Source organism: Pundamilia nyererei, unplaced genomic scaffold (assembly GCF_000239375.1).
Source record: "Pundamilia nyererei isolate P.nyererei 1_Seehausen unplaced genomic scaffold, PunNye1.0 scaffold00045, whole genome shotgun sequence".
Classification (NCBI taxonomy): domain Eukaryota; kingdom Metazoa; phylum Chordata; class Actinopteri; order Cichliformes; family Cichlidae; genus Pundamilia; species Pundamilia nyererei.
In genome coordinates, this window is record NW_005187446.1 from 628280 (window position 1) to 640442 (window position 12163).

General features: G+C 43.5%; 1 protein-coding gene across 2 annotated transcripts in view; it reads right to left on the minus strand.

Annotated features, from left to right (window-relative positions):
* Positions 1–12163, minus strand: part of LOC102206464 (nectin-2) — an 85203-nt gene that overhangs the window by 72394 nt on the left and 646 nt on the right. The window lies entirely within an intron of this gene.

Consider the following 12163-nt stretch of genomic DNA (forward strand, 5'->3'; position numbering starts at 1 on the left):
CCTGCAGTGCTTGTTCAGCGTAAGGCTGTGTGACTCATAGGTTAAAAAAATTTTTTAAAAATTAAAAAACTTTCAGATCGTGTTGCATTTTCAGGATTTTGGATCCAAAATCTTTTCAGAAAATCTTTTTAACAGACTACAGGAGATGATATAGGGGATAACGTTCCTAAGAAAGTGCCAGCTGGTACTGGCAAAACAAACGCAGACGCTAAAGTCGCTTAATGTAAAGCGACAATTTCATTTAGCAAAGAAATAAAGAAATCAGTGCTTTATGACCCATTTCTGTGTAAAAGGACTGGACACACACACACAGGAAGATTGGGTGCTCTGAGAACATAAAAGTAGACCAGAGTAGCCCGTTTTATTGATTATAGCGGGAGCATAGTGTTGCAGCATCTGCTCTGCAAACGATCCGCATATGTTACGTGTTGTGTAGCCACAGGCTAATGAGCTAATTAAGTTCACAGACTTTAAGTAGAACTTTAAGTAGAACGGTGCCTGAAGTTGTGCACTTGCACTCATACAGTTCAAAAAAAAAAAAAAAATGTTTTTAAGCTCATCAAATTAGAAGAAAGAAAAATTTTACAGCCTGCCATCTGTTCATGGTGTGTCTTTTTACTAGAAATAGAAAAAAAGAAAGAAAAAAAAACAATACCTTAAGTTAAAGTTCAATGACTGTTTATCACCTTTATATCACGGATGTAATATTTCAGGCTACAAGTCTTACTGTGCTAACCTGTTATAAACTGTGAAACAACAGGCAGCCACACAGCTGGATTTCAACTCCAGTCTCTCCATTGTAACTGCAACCTCATGTACAGTAACGGTGCAGAAAACAATGAAATAAAAGCTTTGTGTTCATAGCTGTTTATGAAGAGCGTCTTCATTTTCCCCCCAAAAAAATCCTCAGAAATGATGAAAAAAATCCATAATTAAAGAGATAATATATAACATAGTGAGCAATACTAAAAAAAAAAAAAATTAAAAAAAATTTATATGTAATCCAACCATTATATGACATTAAAACCAATCCCTGTCCCACAGAAATCAAGTCTAACATTCAATACAATCAGTCTGGCACGACTATCATATCACAGTCAATAAGGTATTATTTTAAGACCAATTAACCCCAGAGTCAGAATTTAAAACTACAGCGCATTTATTATTCGTGACATATTAATGTAATACTGTGTTATGAGTCCACTATGAGCCTTAAAACCAGATACTGGGCCAAAAAGACAGTAACATTAGCTTTGATGGCTCCCGAGATAACTGCCTCTACACTGATGGTTTCAAGATGAGTAGAGGGGACTGAGTGGCTGTGAGCATTAGAAGACCGTGGACAGACTCCCTCCTACGCTGCACATATTAATTCTTCTAATGGCTCAGCTTGTCACACGTTGACACTGCATAATTATGTCATCTACAAGGGACGAGCTTTTTAAAAGGGCAGACGCACAGTGCAGCTGAGAGCCTTTGTCAATGGAGATGTTCAAAACTGCTAATATGAGTCTTAAAAAATGGTTTACTTTTAGCTGGTGAGGCCCTTAAGTCCACAATATTGTAATCATGTTAGATCTACTGATACTGAACGGATACCAGGATGAGCAGCCCAGGTTGTCTTAATATAGATGCCAAGTCTTCCATGGAAGGACTTTTACAATAACGAACCAGCCAATTCTGTAAGTATTATCCTGAGTGACAAGAGCGTCCATCAAACCCAGAGGATCCTCTCACCCATGGCCTCTCGTCATCCATCAATCCATCCTGACAGCCGTACCTCCATCTATGTAAATAAACAACAGAGAGGGAGGAGGAGCTGGGGGAAGAGCTGAGGAAATCAAAGTAGGACAGTCAAAGTAGAGGCAAGCAGGCCAAGTTAGGTTTAGAGAATGTAAAGGAAAGGAGACATGCGGGAGGGGGGGTTAGATAGCGAACAGCTGTAAAATGAAGAGGAGTGAGGAAACTGTAAGGAGGCAGGAAGCAAACACAATTGACTGAGGTGATGAGGAAGGGAGAGAGGACAAAGTCATCAGGAAGGAATGAGGAGGAGAGATAAACTGGAAGGAGGAGGGGGGGGACTGACTGACACAGGGACGACAGCCAAATCAGCGGACACACAAGATGGAGTCACGGAAAAGAATGCGAAGACGGGCGAGAGCAGAGGGAGGCACAGAGGAAAAACATCAATGGAGGACATTAATAATCCATCCCAGATAAAGCAATTCTGTGTAAAAAGAAAGGAATTCACTGGAGAAGGAGACTGTGGAGGAAAAGGAGACAAACAAAAGAACAAGAGAAAGTTAGTAGGAGGAGCCTGAGGGTCTCCTATTAAAAAACAAGAACAATTGCGAACACTTGTGTTAGTTTACACAAGCAGAGGAACCTTTCCTCACCTCGCCCCCCCCATCTTCCCGAGGCTGTGTCTATTTAAATGTGTGCTTAAATGGCGAGTGCTACTGCTCTAATCGCGGCTGGCATCACAGCACAATCCTTCTCTACCTTTCCCCCCCAGCATTCAGTCTTCTTCTGTCGCTCAGACCCAGCACACCCTCCTCACGCGCACACGCGCACACACACACGTACACCGCATGACTCTGCTGTGCCAGAGAAAAAAAAATAAATTCATGAATCACTGGTGCACAAATCAGCCGCAAGCTTGTTGCAAGAAGAGCAAACTGGGAAGAAGCGAGAAGGGGAAAAAAAAGGACAGAAATAAACGGAGAAAGTGTTTCCTTTAAAAGCTTCTAAAAAGGAAGACGATTCAGGAGATGGCTTCCAGCATCCTGAGGGAGCAAGCACACACCCAGAGGACCCCGGTGACAAGAAGAGAAGATACCGCCTCCCCACCCCTATCCGGCTCTTCCTAAAGAGGCCAAGACAGAAAGCCAAAGCAGCAAGTGGCCAAGTAACAAGCAAGTGCATGATACATGGATGGCACAAACATGTGTTTGCACATAGCAAACATCCGACTTTCTGTATGAAAAGCGCACCAACACCTTACATACAAAGAAAACTTGTTAAAAGGCACCACAGTGCTCCATCCACACAACAAAAAAGCCCCTCCGTCAGCTTCCATTTCAAGAGAAACTATGCAATCATCTCTTGTTACAGAGCCACTTTCCCTCTAGGGCCACTACTGAAAAGCAGCTCTGTCCATTGATACAGGTGTGGTGTGGAGGGAGAAAGCGAAGAGAAGGGGAAGGGGGACAATGGATGGCCTTTTCAATGATCTCCCTCAGTTCACCTGGATTAGAAGGAATGGAGGCTGAAAGGAAGGAGGAGGAGGGTCTCTAAGCTTGGCTAAGAACAATGCTGTCTCTGTTTGCAGTAACACCGAGTGCATCACTTTGTCTAGCATCAGCCAGCCGACTGCCTGGACTAAAAACCATCATCCCGGGGTTCAATGTTGAACTGTTTTTGTGCAAACGCACGCTTAAGAAGCACTTAAAATGTTGTCAAACAAGACTCCTGACCCAAGATGTTTCCATTATTTGAAAGCAGGAAACACGCATGTGAATATACTGCTCCGACAACACTGAGTTCTTCACTATATTTATCTATTGTTACTTACAGACACGGATTTTTGTCCAGTGATCATTTTCCTAGATTTTTTAAAATGTCCAAACATAATGGGAAAAATAATATGGTGACATCTTCATAACCTGTTTTGCCTCATCAACGGTCCAAACCCAACAATATTTCGTTTAGGAAAATGACAACAAAATTACTAACGAGAGACCAATAAAACATCGGTCTTGAAAAGCACCTCATTCACAATTTAAAGTAGCTGCGTGAAAAGTGTGTGAAAAAAATCAAACGTATTTTTATCACAGGCATGAAACTGACGAGATCCTATGAAATAAACTGTGGTGCATTTTCACTTTACCTGAAAAATCTTTAAACATTACAACTTTCACCACACCAGTATTAACCCCCACAGCTGCACACAGTATCGTGTCATTACTTGCACACATTATGAAGCCCTTTCTTTCTATATTTGCACAAATGCGTCACGTAGCAACACCAAAAGCTTTTTTTAAAATAGATAAACAGGTATTCAAAATTGTGTTTTGCCACAATCTTGACTTACATATCTAGTAGGTAGTAGCTTAGCTAAAGTGGTGAAGAAATCCCATTGCTCTGCCATTGCTGGCAGTTAATCCTCCTACTATGTCTGTGTTTACATTTATGCACAGATCTGCTGCTCTTTTATGACATCTGCTCTCTTTAACGCCCTATCACGCATCTAGAAGTAATTAATAAGAGCTTAACAGCGGTAATGGTAGCAGGAGTGGCAACAGTGGAAGCGGGGGTAGGGGGGGCTGTCATGACAAAGAAAAGTTCAAGACCAACGACGTCACACGCCACGGTCAATGTGTGGATCCTTTTATGCTACATTTCCATTTCGATGCCGCGAAGGTTCAGCACATCTTAGTCCTTTTTAGTAAAACGTTTTAAATGTGTGAATAAAATGAAAGCGTTCACGGTAAATAAGCAGCAAGATGTACTGGGGAAAACAAATGAACCGGATTGTTTTTTATTTTAAAATATTCAGTGTTTCGCTTCTCCCACACAAAAAAAACCAAAAAAAAAACAACAAAAAAACGCACAAAGTTTCAGAAGAGGAAGAAAGAAAAAAAGCTAATTTTCTGCTGAAGTTTCGGACAGTATTTTTTTTTTTTCCTCTGGGAATTAACTCTTGAGACGTAATCCCATTTCAGCCTCAGTGTGAGATTCTTGTTAGATGAGTCAAGCTTTATTACCAGCCTAGTCACCGCCTGCGGGGGAGACGAGTGTGTGACAGCATCTAGCAGCAGGGGAGTGGACACCGTCATCCTGATCCTAGCATTGCACGACAGGTTAGTTCTGCTGAAATGAAATAAAATCCTGCATCTGTTTCCATTTCGCCGTCTCACCAACTCGCTTCATTCTCAGCTCTCGCTCCGTTGACTTTGTTGTGTCAGTTCTCCTTTTCTGTCCTCTGTACAGTAATCAAGTGATTCAACCATCAAATCAGCCCAACATCCCTCAGCACTCGTGTGTGTATGAAGCACGCACTGTTTTCGTGCTCTGCGTGTGTGTTTGTGGTCGCGCGAGGACGTGGTGCTGATTGTCGTTCTGCAGGCTGGGCAAGGGAGAGGAGGGTGAGATAATAAGAGGAAGGGTGAGGTGGGGCGGCGCACTGTAAAAAGTGTCACAGCAACTTAACCTTCAAAAAAAAAATGCCCACTAGGGTTGAGGAGGTGGTGTTGTCGCCATTAGAGGAGAAAGGAGGAGAGGAGTGCATGAGAGAGAACGGATGATTGATGTGTGCAAGAAGGAAAAAAGAAAGCACGAGAGAGAGAGGAGAAGCACTCGTTAGGAGGGGAAGGAAGGTACAGATGCCTGCAATACAAATGTCTGTAGGGAGGGTTGGGGTTGTTAAGGAAGTATGAGAAGAAAGTAGAGCGAGAGACACGAGGAGCAAATGAGAGTAAGAAGGAGGAAAGTAGCAAAGGCAGTTTGGATAGGCTTAAGCAGAAACTCCAGGCCTGACATAGGTGGAAGGGACAACTGGGGAATTGGACGGTGGGACAGAGACGGCATGAGAGCTACAGAAGAGAAAGAGAAAGATAGAAAGCCTAAGAGGATAGAGGAAAGTAACAGACATTCCAATTACAGAAGGAAAAGGGGGGATTAATGACTAAGAAACAAAGTGGAGGAGAACAAAAAACAGGATGAGAGAAGAGGAAAAAAAAAAAAAGAGATACAGTAAGGCACAGCAGTTTGCCGAGCAGATGGATCAATTATGCGGGCCAAATTACAGAAAGGAGGAAGTTGGTGCATTAGGAGAGGACGTGAACAAAGAAGGCAGAAAGAGCAGGGGAAGAATGAGTCAAGATGGAGGAGTGGAAGTAAAGGCACAAATGTGACAGGAGGGGGGGCAAGTGGCCGATTAGAGAGCAGGCAATCAGTTTAGCAGATGAATGAGACAAATCACTTCAATGAAGGAGGACCTGCTCTCCCCAAGGAGCGACAAACAAGCAAACCCTGGCACACCCTGTTGACAAAACACTGGGTTGATAACTGAATAAACCTGCTGCCTCCATTTGACCTTAATGTGATGTTTGCTTCAGGGGAGGATTTAAAAGCTGCCGTTTCAAGGCTCTGGGGACTAATGACGAGACTGCTGCTCGTTTATCAGCGTAGCGTGGCTGTACATTTTTAAACCAATAAGTGAAACAGTAGATATCAGCGACGAGATCCAACCGCAGGACTGTGGAAACGACCGCTCGCCTTGCGAAACACAAGAGCACGCTTCACACGCTTTCAGTGAAATAAATAAACAAGTAAAATAAAACCTGTTTGTGCATCGTCTCTGCAATAGCAAAATCAGTTTTCTTATCTCATACTTCCGAGATCCAATCTGTGCGAGAATACTACATTTTCACATTACGCCGTGTAATTTTTACTGTGTTGCTCTGATAAGACTAGCAGGATCACGAGGGAAAGCTGACTGAATTGAAAGCAGTCGGTGTGCACACACGGTTTTTGAGGAGCACGACTCTGTGCCCGGCTACCAGAGCCTTGACAAGACCCTGTCGCAACAAATTCAATTTCCTTCTGTGAATTGGACATGACCTTGTCAAAGTCAGATGCGATGAGGACGCAACACGTCTGCGTTTGTGTGTATTAAAAGCGGTGTGCAGACAGGTAACAAAAGGAACTAAATGCAGCACGCTTGTAACGCGTGCTGCTGGAGCTGGGGAAATCTGTGAAGGGGGACACGCGGGCAGTACTGCCAACAAAACCGGCTCGACATTTAGCAAACTGGGGGCAGAGAGGACACGCGGCGGGATTAGCTGAGGAACAAAGGGAGAGATGTTTCAAGGTACGGCCGTGTCGACAGTGCAAGCCCTAAATGTTTTCAATATCACATAAGGGCACTGCATCATCCACCATTCAATACCAGATCGATAACGCAAACCACCTTCCACCTCACAAACTCCATTTAGACACATTAAGGTGACTGCTAATGAGCAGGAGAGTGTGTGTGCGTGCGCACAAGTATATAGGGACACGGTGAGGAGGACGCAGTCAAGGGCCTCGGTGCTTAGCTGCACAGAGATCTGCTGAGTGCACTATGGGGATGGTTTCAGAAATAAAAAGGATGTGACAAAGACAGAAGAAAGAGGAGAAGGATGACAGAGGGAGGTTACAGGCCAGGAAACAATAATAAAAAGAGAAAGGTTAGTGGAGGTAGTCCTTTACTGTCTGCAATGAAGGCTCTTTAGTTATTAAATATGTGCCTAATGCTTTGAGAGCGTGAGAGAGAAGAAGAGGGGAGGGAGGTGCGACTAAATTACAAATGAGCTGATAATTCCTGGCCTCCCTGGTTCACTCCCTCACACAGTTTTCTGCAATCCTCCTCCAGCACCTCTGCCAAGACGCTGCGGTGTGGAATTTGAAAATGTCGACAACCTCAACCCCCCCCCACTCACCGCTCTGCCTCCGCTGCTCATCCTCTGTGATTTTTTCTACAGCAGGGTCACAGAGACACCCATCTCCCAAGCCTAGTTAATTAAGAGGATTTCATTTTAAAGAGTTTGGCTGCCTTTCAATGGATCTTCAATTGGAATTACCGCTCATTCTCTACGTCGGCTGAGCTGGAATGGGTTTGACCTGCATCCCCCTAAATTCCATCTGGGGTTTGTCAGGAAAACGCAGATAGGAAAATGCAGATTTGGCAGAAGGTATCTTGACTAATGGTGTGGAAATGTGTGTGTGACAAAAAAAAAAAAATCCCACTGTATACAAGATAAGCTCCTGGCATGCAACTTCAGCAAACGCTACAGTCTTAAAAGTCTCCATTATGTAGAAGCATGTGGGTGGGTAAGGTACATTATGGAACGGTATCTTGCGTCAAACCTTAATCGGTGCGTGTGCACATGCACGCAGATTTGATGTAGATAGGAGTTAAACCCAACACCTGCGCCAAGAATATCATCGACCCCAGCACAGTTGTGTTTTTAGAAACCCCTTAGCTGCACCATGCATATTAATAATGTTTGGCATTCCTCCTAAAAGAAGGATTTCTGCTCATTTTCCTTTGGATCAGATGGGACTGACTTCAGCCGTCTGGCAACTCTCAGAGCCAAACACAAACATGCCGGCTGGGGGCTCCCAGTGTGACCTCCATCCACCCAGCATGTACAAGTCAACGGAAGAGAGCAGGGAGGGACTTCAGATGCAGAGCTGCTGGCTTTGGCTCTCTTGTCACAGGAAACCCACTATCATTATTACAAGTTGCAGGATAAGCCTCGTTTAAGGCAGTCAATTAAATGAGCATGGAGTTGGGGAAAAAAAAAGGAACTCCTCACATCTGATGTCTGTAGAAGATAACAGGGTTGCTGATGAGGATAACACTTGCCTTCCTGAAACAAACAGTAATACACACATGCAGTGTCATTCTGTGATGTGTCGCCTGCGCCCTATTATTGGAATGTCATCTGACTTACAGTGCAGCCTCAGGTTACATCGCCCATGCATCACCAGCTAAATGTGCACACGTATCTGTGCCTGCCTCTGTGGTATACTATGTGGCCTAAAACGCAACAAGATGCAGCGGCTGGCGCGCATCGACCCCCTCTGCTCCGCTCCATCCATCCAGTCTAATAATATTTGCCAAGTCAACAATAAACTCGATGGATCTTTTGTGTCTGTGGTCACTGGTAATGAAAACTCTATGGAGCAAAGTAATCTCACTAAAACCTGATTTATCAAAATAGCTGTATACCTAAAATCCGGTAAAATGTCAAGGATCAACAATTTAATCAATTTAGCTACCATATTGGTTTTAAAATGAAAAGTGCCTTGTGCTAAAATGTTTTCAATACATCAGTTAAAAAGCTCCACATTTGTCACAATTTTATAGTGGGATAAGTGGTGCTTCATTTCTGAGCGACCATTAAATATTACCAAGTCCTGCACCTGGAAAAAAAATAAAAAAAATAACAAGTAGTATTAAAAAGCTGTCTAAATCATTAGGCTCATCTGGTGAAATGCCAAAGCTTCAATCATTTCACAATTTTGTTATTCAAAATTAATTGGGACACATTTGCCAAACACTGCCCACGCATAAAGGGAAATACAATGAATTGGCATCACTGTCATGTCTCCATTAAGCCATATATTCAAGAACACTTTTATGTCTGAATCAACAAACCTTTAATGGCGACCATAAGCGAGAGGAAGACGTTATTGATGTGTCATTTAAACAGGAACCCTCAGCGAGTATGTGTGTGCGTGCAAGTGTGTGTGTTTTTACCAGCACATATCACAGTCGGGACGAGATTTTCTTTCACACGTACAGAAGCACACACCTGACCTTTTCAAAATCCTTCTGACATTTACGGTGCTGGTGCAAAAGGGTGAGGACAGCTCATTTACATAATGATAGGACCAAACCTCAACAGCCATTAACACAAAAAACTAAAGCCAGACTGAAAACTCCTCGCTCCACTGAGACTAATGAGATACTAAGGACTTACTTTTTTCTTCCCCTTTATTAGCATTGAAAAGAAAAGAAAAAAAAACCTCCTCTCATGATCCATCAATTACATTCCTCTTAATAGACAGAGTCTAGTGCTCTTCCTCTGTTGTGATGATGAATTGTTCCAGACTTGGCAGGAATACACTGTTTCACACCATGTGGAGGGGAACTGTTAGACCTAATAGTCTGAACTATTGCACACCGAGGACTGCCAAAAGAAAGATCAGTACATTCGAGTCAATCAGTATCCACGCTAAGTACATCTGTGTGTGTGTGTCTGTGTGTGACTGAACAGGGTGGGCAGTTAATGATTGTGAAAATGCTGTGGTTTTTTCAGTACTTTGATATTCTACTGCATAATCATATTAGCTGGTGTGATTGTAGCTGTAAAAAGAATACAGCTCTGAAATCCTACAGTCATGACAGGCTATGGTAAGGTCATGTGGTTTATTGTCCTGTCTGGCTGCATGTTGTTCCTGTCATAAACAGCACGGCCTTGAGTTCGAAGAGAGGCGGGGGGAGTGAGGGAGGCCATCTGAATAACCCAATCACTACCATCACCCACACAAAAGCTCTGGACAGGAAAGAATAAAAGACAGCAGAAAAAAAACAGACGGAGACAAGAACAAGGCCTCTGTATGTAGTGGACAGCAGCGGTGGGGGAGGGAGCGCATGCTTGGTGGGAGGGAGGGAGGGGGAGAGATTTCAAATGACGGTGGGAAAGAGGGTAGCCAGGGCGTCGCCTGTCTTAATCAGTTGCTGCCTGTTGCGTTTTCCAGCCAATCCAGAAACTCAGCCACATCAATCCAACGCACAAAAGCAGCGGGCCGCTGAAAAGCCACCTGTTTTTGCTTGAATCTGAGGAGAGTCGTCAAGAATGGCTTTGCATACTTTTCTGAATGCTTTCAGGTATACAAAAGATTAAAAACACAACAACAATGGCTTATTTGTGAGCGGAGAAGGACAGAGTCTCTTCCCCCAGCCCTGACCCTGCATGCCCACCGGTTTTTCGGGCGCCCAGCCAGCCACCCCCTGCAAACACGCAGCTTACTCAGCCATAAAGACAATACTCCCACAGCCTCATACTCCCCCACTTTAAAAAAAAACAAAACACTCCCCCTCACGTAAGCCCACCGTTCTTCCAATAAAAACATCTCCTTGGTAATGGGCCAAAGCCTTTCTGACCCACATCCATGGTTTGTGGTGATCTTGGGGGTCGGGGTTGGTATTATAGTTCAATTTCAGAGCTTAAACTGGCAGGCCACTTGTCTGCTGAACTCAGAAATATTACAGAAGCCAACATAATTAAAAACCTATCCAATTCAATATTGAATTGGATAGGTTTTTACATTAAAGCTGGGCCATGTTAAATTGAAAACTTTGCAGAAAATTAATGAACTTCTTTCGCTCCCAGATTGAAGCTGGAGAAGTGGAGGTAAGTGGTTGCTGTCAAACCTCTAGAGGGAAAAGTGAAGGTAAAAAAAATGCAAAAGGAGACCAGTAAAAAGTTTCAGTTCCCCATAGCATATTAACCAAAAGGAAGTCAGACAGGAGTCCCTTTTGAAAAAAAAAGCGAAAAAAAATACTAAAAATGAAAAGGAAAAAGCCACGTTGGTGCCTGCACAGGGAATGCCTTGCTTTTGTCCTCACTCATAAATATGTAAAGCCTTTTGTTTTGTTTTCTCCACTTTTCTCCCTCCACTAAGAGCACTTCATGTTCTGTAAAATGAAATCGGACAAAAAAGGTCCACTGCATGAATAACTCAAAAACTGCAATTAAAAAACACCACAACCCGCTCACTATTGAAAATGTATACTGTAGCTGTGCCAGGACTTTAGATCTAGTCCTACATTCCTGCCCCAATTACAGGAAAAAAAGAACAACAAAATACCCGGTCTAGTGAGGAAAGGCAGCGAGAATGTTGAACTGGTTTCCTGCAACATATTCATATGCTAATAGGTTAAGTGCATACCAGGAATATTTTTGGGGAGCCCTACGGTCGCGGTACCTGTACGCTACCTGAGCTCAAGCAGACTGGAAAACAGCTGAATTATTAACGCGAGCAGGCGTGGCCAGTCACTTTGCTTAAAGTAATAGACGCCAGATTACATTTTTAAAAAATCCAAGCGGTACACTGAAAGAAAATCATGCGCAAGTTCCATCTAGATATTAGCCAGAGCGGGCCATCCAGTTCTTGCCCCCTCTGTCAGTTTCAGTGTACATTAAGAGCTGTTACCAGACCAGTTTTCGTCAATGCGTGGATACAGGAATGAAAAGGAGCAGGGAGGGGGCTGTGGGGATGAAATGGGCTTTAAGGTGGGAAAAGGAGTACGAAGGATAGACTGAAACATGGTGTAGGTTTAAAGAGGGGAAGTCACCAATGGTAATGAAGCGCAGAAGGCACCTCGCCTCAACACCTTGCTCCACAGAGCCACACCTTAGGGAAACTAAACATGGCGTTGAGTCACCGACCGAAACTCGGGTCAAAGACCGATGGGCCTGGTTTACGATCAAAACCTCTGAGAGAAATAATTAAAATAAAGAGTTATCTCTCTGACCACCGCACTTGGCGTTAGTATAGTCAAAACTCAGAGAAAATCCGACGAGTTAAAGCGAAGAATTAAAGC